We start from the raw sequence: 10,000 nt of genomic DNA, 5'->3' as shown, positions 1-10,000 counted from the left end.
CCTCCGACAAACATTCCCACATCTTTAAGCACTTGAGAGGTTCTGAAAATTGTCGCTCCCGGTGTTCAGAAGACTGTTTTAAAATCCTCGACTCTGCTTCCACACGTTTCCAATTGAAAATCAAAGAAGCCATGCATATCCTTTGGGAGCAGCCATCTTTAAATTCCCAAGTCAAACATCTTAATTTATCCCTTTCATACTAATTAGTTTCTTTTCTTAGCTTAAACAGTTGTTTTTTTTTTTGTTTTGTTTCGTGGTTGTGTGTTTTTATTCTGTTCTCGCCTTCATCCTTAATTATTCATGTTATATCTCACTTTGTTACACTACTTATTGCTCAACTTTAGTTTATTTCTCATTGTACAACTGACAATGGATGATGTTTCATTCGAAATATGTCTTGATTAAATATGAATTTCAAAAACATCGTATGGATCATCAAAGCGACATTATTATTATTATTATTATTATTATTAAAATATACGACTCAAAGTCATAAGTGGGTTGAGTTTGTTGTTTTCCTACTCTGCTCTAAGAGGTTTTTCTCCGGGTACTCCGGTTTCCCCTTTCTTAAAAATGAATGTTTGATCTTATTTAGTGAAACTGATTACATTCAGTTATATGTTCAGTGTCCCCAATAAGTGCCTCAGTACTACAAAGTCTTGGCACCTTAATAAAAGTCACTGTTATTGTCTGTAAAGAAACTACACAGGAAAAATCTTAGACAATCAGTGCACTTCCCTGTTAAAAAAAAAAAAAAACGACAGAGAAAGCCAGCAAAGACAACTGGAGAAACTGTGGAAGCGTATTCACCATGCTATCGAAGTTTTTACCGACCTTTGGATGTGAAAGCTGATGATTATCATGGGTGAACAGTCTGTGACGATCAAAGAGACATAGTGAGGAAATAAAACTCATCCTGATCAGTCCTTAATACACCACTGCAATTTGCATTAGACTCAGAGCGATACTGCAATACTTAGAAACGTGCCTGACTCGAACCAAAATAAAAGCGCTTGGGATGCCATAGATGTCATAGAGGAGAACAAATTCACCATACACTAGGCCCCCAAAACTCTTAAAATCACTCTTTTGCTCTTGACCATTCTGTTGCCATGTGCTTGTTAGTTGCTTTAATTCCATCGTTAGCATGGATACTCTCTGTGTTCAGCATTGTTTGCTGCCTAACAGTTCGGTAAGTAATAAAGTGTGTCTTTTATTATAAAAATCATTAATAATTCATAAGGGTGACAGCCAACGGAAACGCACTATTCAGGTCACATGCATAATCTGTAAAGAGTGATAACTTTCAACTGCCTGAAAGCATGGGAAGGGTATGAAAGGGTAGCAAGGAGAAGCTGGGGTTGATGAATGAACTAACACAATAATTAAATAAATTATATACAATCACTAGTGGTTGTAACAAAGTATACAACCACGTGTTGTTTTTATGAACACAATTCATTTTACTTAATTATTACTTCGTTACTTCTCATTTCCCACTTAGGCCTAATCACTGAAACGAGTGCTTAGGCTTAATCAGGAATCGAGTGCTATTTCGAGAAAAGCGTAGTTAACACGTTCTCGTTGTACTCGATTTCGAGTTCTATCCCCACAAGGAAGCATTGATCCGTTGACCAAACCGTAAAATGAAGGCTATAATGTCACAGTAGTGCATAGTCCTCATCACTAAAACGAACGCTTAGGCTAAATCAGGAATCGAGTGCTGTTGCGAGAAAGTTGTAGTTAACCGAACCGTACAATGAAAGCTAGAACGAGGTATGTTGTTGACGCCACGTTTAAAGAAGAGGTATATAGCACAGTAATTTGTACATTTCAGTTTTATTTTGGAGTATATTCTTCACACAATCTCGTAAAAAGTGTAGATAACGCGTTATCTACACACCGTAAATGAAAAACTAAAATCACTGAAACGAGAGCTTAGGCTTAATCAGGAGTCGAGTGCTATTCCGAGAAAAGTGTGGTTAATTAAATAACCGAACAGTAAAATGACTCGATCGTCGCGCTTTAAGAACGAGAAATACAAATCAGCAAGGAGATTGATCGTGCATTAAGATACATCATTGTTTTTCACTCGATCATCATGCTTTATGAACAAGAAATACATACACATCAATCTCCTTCGCTCTTTTTGTTTGGCGCGTCAGAAAGGAGAAATACTGGGAACCAGGAAAACCAGTGCTTATCCGCGTATCCGCTAAGCTCGATGTTTCCAACGAGTATCTGCGCATCCGCGTATTCACCCAATTTAGATTTTAGCTTCAAGGTGGCAAGGTATCCTGCAGTTAAGCCTTGCAAGGTTGAAAGAGATCAGTAAATCTACTGGCTGGGCACAAGGATCACTAAGAACTTTAACTTTAAAATCCAAGTGTTCCACTGAAAATGTGTATGTCAATTTAAGGAAATCATTGCCCGAAAATGAGATAAATATTCAATATCCGACGACAACCTCAGTACAAACATTCAGTAGTACGCAGGACAATACCTGATTTCTCTTGAACGCACACGCCAATGCAACTTTGTTGCATGCATGCTTTTCTAACACATCGGCGATACTGCCACAAAGTATTCATTTCACAAGTTGGGCCCCTACAATCTCTCGCCTTCGGCTCGAGATTGTAAAGCCCCATACAACACTGCCGCTCATGTTGTAAACATTATATACAACACTGCCGCTCTTGTTGCAAACATTACTTACTGCATGATTACTATCAGGAACATTATGCAATTGCGCATGCTCACTAGCTCGCTAGTTTGAGCACTCTGGCATGGCTTAGATGTACCATATGTGTGGGACATTTGGGGTGGCTTTATAAGCGTAACCTCCGTCGTAAACATCAGCACTGCACTGATGAGGCCCAGAGGCCCATCATAGCACGTTTGCGGTAGACTAATTGGCTTTTATCTTTTCTTGATGGACGCTGTCCTAAGTACCTGCCGGGAGGGAACGGCGTGGGTCCTACCCTAAATTGTTTTATCGGTATGTCTCAGCCTACGCCTGTATCCCCTCTGTGGTCTGATATTGTGGAGAATACGCCTGTGCCTCCCTCTGTTTCTGGAGCTGGCCAATCTGATTCGCCCTCCCACATGGATACCAGTCCTGGAGGCTCTTATGCTGATAGAGTGACTCTTGGTGCTGTTGATTCTCGTCCAAAAGTTTCCAGTGTAGCTCCGCGTCGCAGGTCTTATCTGTCTTCTTTTGAAAGAGAGCATTTTGATGTTTTGAATGTCATGCCTGATCATCCTGCTTCTGCATACTTCACAATCCCTGACAAATCAGTTACGACCAAGCAAATCTTTGATAGCTTGGTGAGAGATGGTTTTCCTCCGACGTCAGTCCGTTGCCTTCAGAGATCCCAGAATGGGTCAGTAGTCCTCACCTTTACGAAAGAGGAGATCCGAAACAAATTTCTGCAGCAGTCGTCTTTCTTTGTTGGAAACCAGCCTCATGCAGCTCATCTTGCAGGCAGAGCCTTGTCTTATGTTGTTGTGTACGACGCTCCTTTTGAGTTACCTGACTCGGCTTTGACCTTCCGTCTGTCGAAGTATGGCACTGTTTACTCCCAGCGTCGCTCCTCCGTCCAGGGCTTCCCCCAGGTCCAGAATGGTATCCGTACTCTTCGCATGTGTATCGATGACCCTATCCCGTCGTACCTTCGTTTTGGTAAGTACCTTCTCCGTGTATAGTGCGAAGGCCAAGTGAAGACCTGTAGAAGATGCAAGGAGCCAGGTCATTTGGCCCAAGAGTGTCGTCAGATGCTCTGCTTTAACTGTGAAGTAATTGGCCATCATGCCCGTGATTGTCCTGCTGGGGTTCGATGCTGTATTTGTAAAGAACCTGGCAACATGGCCATTGACTGCCGCCACTCTTGGTATCGCCGCCCGCTTTCGCATCGTGATGCCGTTGATGCTGAGCCCCCATGCCAGCCTGCTGCTGACCCTCCTCCCGTGGATGTCCCCCCCCCCCCCCACTACTCTAGATGCTGAGAATGCTGATTCAGGTGACGTGGATCTTGATAGCCCCCCAGGAGAGAATGCAGAGGAAGATTCGGCAAGGTCTGAGGACGATTCCCTGGAAGCTGAATTTGACCAGCCCTTGGCCTCGGCCATTTCTTCTGAGCCTGTGCCTGACCTTTTAACTTCTCAAGGCCTCATCAAGGATTCCCCTGATGTTCAAGTTCCCAGAGTGCAAGAATTTCCCGTTTCTTCCCTGACCGATACGAGTGTTGAGAGTGACGAGTCTGAGCCTGAGAGTATTGCCACATCTGAACTGATGGATTCCGACGCTGTGCCTGATAATATGTCTCCTGTGTCTGAGCGGCCCTCTCGCCGAAGGAAGAGATCTCGACATGGCTCGTCCCGACGCGCTGCTTTGGGCAAGTCGTCTCGTCTGTCTGTAGTAAGTGAGGATGCGCCCACTTAGTTTAACCTTCTTAAAGTGCGCTACGATTAATGTTAGGGGTTTAAGTCAACGTAAGTTTTCGCTGGTCTCTGATTTCTTTCGTGCTTCACGCCTAGTCTTTTGTTTCATTCAAGAAACTATGATTTCGAATGACGCTGTTCTGCGCTCCTTCTCCTCTTCGTGGCCGGGCCCCAGCTTCTGGGCCCCTGCTGTCGGGAGGAGAGGGGGGGTAGCTATCTTATGTTCTGATGTTTTTCGTAATAATGTTTCTGTTTGGCAGAAGGATCAAAGTGGGCGCATTCTCAGCTTACTTGTTAAGTTTGACGATTTCAATCTTAATCTAGTTAACCTTTATGTGCCGACGATTCCGGCTGAGAGAAAGATTTTCTTTCAGTCGGTCCCGTCCTTTTTTCTTCCAAACTCCCGGCTCCTGATCGGGGGGGATATGAATTGTTTTGACTCGGCGCTTGACAAATTGGGTAGGTCGGTTTCCCTCGACTCCGGCTTCTCGGACCTAAAATCTCGCTGTAACCTCCGTGACGCTTGGCGTCTTTTGCATCCCCGAGACAGGCAGTTCACCTGGTTCAGCCCAGACCATTCAATTGCCAGCAGACTGGATACCTTTTTGGTCCCGCGGCTTCAGTGTAATCAAGTCACTAGGTGCGATATTCTCCCATGCGTTTTCTCAAATCATGACTTTGTTATTTTAGACTATGATATTGCGGCTCTTCCCCTGCGATGCCCGGGAGTTTGGAAGTTTAACAATTCTCTCCTCGATGACGAATCCTTTTGTTTAGAGATTTCGGATTTAATTGAGCAGTTTCTGGCCTTTCGGCATTGCTTTGCTTCTCAGCGCGATTTTTGGGAGTGTTTAAAGTCTGACATTAAGCTCACTACGATCGCCTTTTCTCGTCGTAAACACCGTTTACTCTCGTCCCAGAAGGTTTTTCTAACCAATCGCTTAATTGCCCTGAAGAATCGTTTGGCTTCGGGCGATGTTTCTGCTAGTCCTGAAATTCTGACTTCAGAGGCTGCTCTGCGGTCGCTTTTAGATTCCGAGCTCGAGGGTTCTAAGATTCGCAGCAGGGTTAAGTGGGCAGAGGAGGGGGAGTCTCCCTCTGGTTTCTTTCTCGGTCTTGAAAATGAGAGACACGAGAAAGGCTCCGTCTCCTCTGCCTTTGATTCTGAGGGGCAAGAGGTTTTTTCCCTCCCTGACATGATTCAAGCTCACGAGCGTTTTTATTCTTCCCTTTTTTCTGAAGAGCCAATTGACCCTGTAGCCCAATCCCATTTGTTTGAGCACGTTACCCGCCGGTTATCGGAAGCTGAGCGCGAATCATGCGAGGGTCTTCTTTCTTTGAACGAGGCGTCCGAGGCCCTTCGCCTCTCTAATAGGAACAAAACGCCCGGTTCTGATGGCTTAACTGTTGAGTTTTATTCTGAGTTCTGGTCCCTCTTAGGGCCGCTTTTAGTTGATATGTTTAATGAGTCTCTCGCCCATCGTGAGCTGTGTGACTATGAAATCGAGTGTTACGCGTCTTGTTCATAAGAAAGATGATCGTAGAAATCTAAAAAACTGGCGTCCCATTTCGTTACTGAATGTGGATTATAAGATTTGTTCAAAAACCCTTTCCCTCCGTTTGAAAAAAGTGTTGGGGTCTATTGCAGACCCTGATCAGACGTGTTCTGTTCCAGGTAGATCTATTTCTTCTAATTTGGCTCTTCTTCGCGATACACTAGATTTTATTGAGAGAACCGACGAGACAGGTATTCTCGTCTCTTTAGACCAGGAGAAAGCCTTCGATCGCGTTAATCGGTCCTTTCTGATGAATCTTTTAGAACACTTCGGTTTTGGGCCCTCCTTCTGTAGCTGGATTTTCACTTTGTATGACGGCGCTTATATGCGTATCCTAGTTAACGATTTCCTTTCCGATCCTGTTCCTTTGCTGCGGGGGGTCAGGCAGGGTGACGCCCTGTCCCCTATGCTTTATGTTCTCTGCGTTGAAGTTTTAGCCTGCCGTATTAGGGACTCTCCCGCGATCGAAGGCTTTCTCTTGCCGGGGGCTGGTGGTGTCCAGTTTAAAGTCAGCCAGTATGCTGACGATACTACGGCCTTTGTCAAAAACGATTCTTCCCTTTTCTCACTTTTTGATGCGATTGCGTTTTACGAGCGTGGCTCTGGTGCGAAGCTTAATTTGTCCAAGACTGAGGCCATGTGGCTTGGTGCCTGGAAAGACCGCCTTGACGAGACACTTGGTCTCACTTGGGTTAGGAAAATGAAGATTTTAGGCGTATTCTTCGGTACTGTTGACGTTGAGCGCGATAATTGGGAACCGCGTTTGTCCAAACTTGACAAAACTCTTTCTAGATGGAAGTCGCGATCCTTGTCCTTTATTGGGAAGGTCCTTATTTTGAACATATTAGCGTTAAGTAAGTTGCTCTATGTGTCGCGCGTTTTAGTACCCCCTAAATGGGTTTATAGTAAACTTAATAGTCTGATATGGCCCTTTTTGTGGCGCGCTCGATTAGAGACTGTAGCTCGTAAATCGCTTATTTCTTCTGTTGATAGTGGAGGTTTGGGTTTAAAGGATTTTTCTTGCCAGGGCCGCGCCTTGCGGCTTGCAGCTTTAGTTACTTCCGTGTCCGATTCTAGTTCTAAGGGTTTTTACCTTGCTAAGTATTTTTGTGGCTCTGTGTTAGCACCTTTGCGGCCGGAGTGGGCCGGGCTGCGTGATAACCTAACTCCAAGCGCTGCCCGCCCCACTGCCTTTTATGCGAGTGTCCTTTCTTCCTTTCAGGCCACTGATTTACCTCCTGGGTTTACTTACACGTCTCGCGCCTTTTACAAGGTTTTGCTAGCAAATTTCTGCACCATCCCGATTTTCCCTGCCCTCTGGTCAGGCTTCGTCCCCTCTCGGTTTTCCCCTTCTCGGCATTGGGGTCTGATCCGTGATTCATTTACTGAGAACTACAAAAATGATCTTAAATGGTTGATTACCCTCCGTGCCGTTAAGGTGCGACATTCTCTTCACACCTGGGGCTATATTCGCTCGCCTCGCTGTGCTTTATGCGCCCGTCTAGAGACCATTGATCATTGTTTCTTGGCTTGTCGTAGGGTTAAATTGGTTTGGTCTCGTTTTGTCCCTATGTTATCTGCGCTTTTGTCAGCCCCCTTCGTTCCCAATTGCCCCTTTGTGTTTTTTTACCAATTCCCGGTGCCTGAAAGGAAGTGCCTGCGTCTGCTTTTGTACATCATCAAGTCGATTCTGTGCGGTATTTGGAAATTTCGTAATAAGGCTACCTTTCACAATGGTGGAGAGGACTCTAGAGCTATCGCTAAGTTTATTATTGCTGATGTTAAACGTAGGATCCAAGTTGACTTTCATCGCTTTTCTCAGGCTAAGTTTAATTCTATCTGGGTTCATCCAGCTGTATTTAAAGTCTGTGCTGATAAGCTTGTATTTTTCTTTTAGCTGTAGCCTCTTCTCTTGAGTAATTTTGTAAATATTGTTTTTATTTGGTTTTTGAATAAAGTTTTACGATATCACTGTCTGCATATTAACCCCCAGAGAGTGCTCAACGACAAAGGAGTTGGAGCTGGTTATATATATAGAGAGAAGAGTGGACTACTTTCTCATTACAGATCTACAAGCTTGTTTCGTAGGAGCATGGCGCTCCCACTCTTCGGGATCTTATAATTTTATCTACATAATCGCGGTATTTATGCGTTCAATTTTTCACACTTGCTTGCACAGTGTTTAGTTCTTAATTACACGTTATTTAGTAAAAACTTACTTGTATGCCAGCAGCTGCTTACTAACTTTGACCTTTTGTTAAGTGTGGCGTGCTCCGCGGGGTGGCAAATTATGTAATATTTCTCAAGTGTGCATAAGTTACATCTTTTAGTAGTGTTACAATACGCACGTGCTCTGCCTAGAATTTTCCAAGTGATCTTATCCTCTGTTTTTTCTTTCTTTAAGCGCCATACATATTTGCTTAGCTCAGTTTGATTACTGTATTTTTCTGTCCTAAAAGACTGCTTGGGGTTGGCGAACCTCGCCTTAAAGTCCGTGTCCGTAAGCCCTACATAGTGCTCAGTCCCCTCACTAGATGTGACAGAGGCCTGGTACACAATGCCCTTTGCGAGACACTGGTTGTCGAGTGGGCACTCCTCTTTTTTCCGGCAGTTGCATAGCCTTCCTTCGCGTGTTTCTGATCCTGATTGTAGCAGTAGGCGCTTATTTTTTTAATCTATTACGCTTTTACAATTGCATGCCTAACGCAAAAAAAAGACTTCCACACTGGAAAAACAATTGATCCTTCAGCCCTACATAGTTTCAAATGATTAATAACTCGTACAATTAGGGAAACCGGGGGCAATAGCCAATTGTTCTCGTGTTTCCAATCTGAAGTAAATGCGTCAACCGCTTCTGTTCCAGGCTGATAAAGCCTGGAGTTAAAACGAGCAAGCTTGTTGTTATAACAGCAGGCGAACCTGTCCACGGAATGTGGGCCCCACTTTTTACGTCCAACATTCTAAAAAAATAACATAATTTAATGTATTATCATCGAAAACTACGATTCTACTCAGACAACCGCCTCTGCGTTCAGTTCTCTAGGAATACATTTCATTTCCAGTGAAATGCAATTTGTTACACACAAAGTGAATATCTTTAAAACTAGAGAAATGAAGGAAAAAAGATTGTAGTAGACAGTGAATTATCGTAAAAGTAAAAGTACTTGACAGGCTTCAATTTTTATAGAGATGAGAGGTGAAAGTTTCAGAAATACGAGGACATAAAATTATATTATAGTTCTAAAAGTCCTCCACTTTTAGAAATATCAGGATATTATGAAACTCTGTTAATTCCTGTTTCCATGCAAGAACACTTTCTTTTTTAATGATCACAACACAGTGAACCTTCTTTATCAAAGCTCGATAAAACAATTCATGTCTTTAAACTGCATTTGATCATTAAGATCCTCAAGATCTAAGATCCACTAAGATTCTTTGTCTTTCCAAGTTATACTCTCTTCCCGACCCTCCTGCCTTACCGCGACATGTCCTCAAAACCTTGCTCGAGTTTGCAACGAAGAAAAGCCACTTTGTATTTGATGGTCATTATTTACGACCAAATCGATGGCGTTGCAATGGGGTCTCCGCTAGGCCCAGTATTAGCTAACATTTTCAAGTGTGACTTTGAACAGAAATGGTTGGCTAATGTAGATTCTCGTCCCTGCATTTGGTTTAGATATGTGGATGACACATTTTCTTTGTTCGACAGTGAAGCCACTGCGGCCAGTTTTCTGCATTTTCTTAACACCAGACATCCTAATATCAAATTTACAATGGAACTTGAAGAAAACCAGGAGATTCCATTTTTAGATGTCCGCATTAAGCGCAATCTCAACAATTTCACAACAACAGTACATCGCAAAACAGCTTTCACTGGCCTCTACACCAAGTGGGACTCTTTCACTCCTAGAAAGTATAAAATAAATTTAATCCGCACCCTCACCTATCGCTGCTTACGCATCTGCTCGAGTTCTTCCTTCAAAATGGTTACCGAAGAGGCGTTC

Source organism: Montipora foliosa, chromosome 13, assembly GCF_036669935.1.
Source record: "Montipora foliosa isolate CH-2021 chromosome 13, ASM3666993v2, whole genome shotgun sequence".
In the NCBI taxonomy this organism is placed as follows: domain Eukaryota; kingdom Metazoa; phylum Cnidaria; class Anthozoa; order Scleractinia; family Acroporidae; genus Montipora; species Montipora foliosa.
This window is presented reverse-complemented; position numbering follows the sequence as displayed.